Here is a 2,059-nt window from a genome sequence, read left to right on the forward strand (position 1 = left end):
GGAGTATCTCACGAAGACTGTGTTTTACATTTTCTCTGTCAAAGTCCTCAAGGCATGCCATTCTGTCAAAAATTATCTTCGAAATATCTTTTGTCACAGCTTCACAAGTATCAATTCTGCGTCTAGTGTCACTGGATGGAGCGATGTGATCTCTAATTTCCAGGTAGACGTGCATGACATCATCCCTTCCCTTCTCAAGTGTATTAATAAGCGCTACCAGTTGGCTCTCACTAATGTCTGTTTTTAGCTCTTCCCTTGTGTTGCGAGCCAGGACCTTCCATTGTTCGTACAGCTGAATCAATCTTTTCTCCTTTTTCAGGGCCTCACCTTCTTTAAATACACGCATCTTTTCCGTGGGTTTCCGTTGTCGACCAGATCGATGAAGCTCCTCCTCTTCCGTTCTATTATAAGGGGCCTCCACGTGCTGGTCTGGTTCTTTATTTTCAGAAGCATCCATTTTCTTTAAAGAAGTGCCACCGACTTAGATCTCCAGACTAAATCCTTTGGTTGTCATTAAACAGCTTTCAGATATGTGGTGGGACTGATGAGGTGTAGCTGTTATTTATTTTATTATTATTTTTTTTTTAGGTAAAGCACTTACTCTCCAGAGTAAGGGCAAGCTCTTACTGTAGCATTCCCAGCTGAACAGATGCACTTTACTCTCAGAAACTGATGTTTACAAAGGGTTTAATCTTCAAAAACACCGTAAGAGCTGAATAAAACAAACAAACAAACAAAGTATCATTAGACATCTTCCTGCAAATTGTAAATAAATGTCCAAAACAAACCTATAAACTAATAGATACACAGTTGCAATCTGATTGACCTACATCATAAATTGTATGACAATAAATCACATTTTTAGTATACAGGCTAATGTAATAACCTTGCCTTACTGTACTGTAGTAAGCCTGAATAATATGAATTATTTTAACACTGTCAGTAACCATATTTAATGCAGATACAGCACCAACGAATAAATGAGTTTTAAACAACTGACAAACTTCTTTCAAAGTGCTACTTATATGACCCATTTGATTTTATAAATCACATCAATGTCCTTTTAAAGTTCAATGAGAACTATATGTTAATTAATTAATTTTGGTAGAACTGATGACATCAAATTAGTGCGAAAAACATAAAACATAAAATGACCAAATAAAGTCCTGATTTACTGTAAACAATCCACCTGGTGTGCAAACCAAGAAAAACTGTAACATTGACGAGGAAATAATACAGTAACCATGAATCACACTCTCTCTGAATAACAACATTAGCAAGTGAAATGGTCATCACTGATATTCGAAACTTGCATATATGCTAACAACCAGCTAAACGTTAGTTAATAGCTTCAGAGGTAATCGCTAAAATAAACACTTCAAAGTCTTTCAAAGTTTACCACACAGCATGAAATTAAAACGATACCTTGTGCCCTTCATCAGCCAGGAGCTAAGAGATAGGGAGAAACCTTTAACCATATATATGTAGAGCGTGCACCCAAAAGTTCATCCTTCTTCTCTGGTAACGTTAGTCAGAATGACGCTTCACGTACAAAAAAGTGCGCCAATGTACACACATAGCACCACTTCACTTCCTTTTTCAAATTTCAAAATAAAAGCGTGAGGCAAGAAACAAACACTCTTGAAAAACAAACAGGAACACAATGTCCGCATTAAGCACTATGCAAAAATCACCAGACAACCAAAACAAACAAATAAATAGTTCTTGAGTGACATTTGCCTCGATTTAATAATAAAGTCCTTTTTTGACTATTCCATGGCAACACCGCCCTCTGTGGCTGGAAGTAAAGGTGTCGACCCACTTCAATGCTTGGGGGATTTAATGGTCATTTACAACTCTCGTTCCCGACGCTCTGTTTTTGTGCCTCGCGGTACGAGGAGCTAGGGTGTGGCTGGGGCATCTCCCGCCCAGATGCCCCAAGGGAGCGACGAGGGAGGAACTTATGGAACGCTGCCGCTTGTTTGCGGGCCTCCTGAAACCTGTCGACGACAGAATTGACTGCGTCGCCGAACAGGCCAGTCGGTTGAATCGGGGCGTC

General features: G+C 39.4%; 1 long non-coding RNA gene across 1 annotated transcript; it reads right to left on the reverse strand.

Moving 5' to 3' along the window:
- Positions 1-587: 587 nt before the first annotated feature.
- LOC113090816 (uncharacterized) lies at positions 588-1,849 on the reverse strand. Its single transcript, XR_003287265.1, has 2 exons — positions 1,426-1,849; positions 588-712 (listed from the first exon to the last, which is right to left on the reverse strand). It is a non-coding gene; the product is annotated as an uncharacterized LOC113090816 (long non-coding RNA).
- Between the last annotated feature and the right edge of the window lie 210 nt (positions 1,850-2,059).

The sequence above is a fragment of the Carassius auratus genome, unplaced genomic scaffold (genome assembly GCF_003368295.1).
Source record: "Carassius auratus strain Wakin unplaced genomic scaffold, ASM336829v1 scaf_tig00214021, whole genome shotgun sequence".
Taxonomy (NCBI): Eukaryota; Metazoa; Chordata; class Actinopteri; order Cypriniformes; family Cyprinidae; genus Carassius; species Carassius auratus.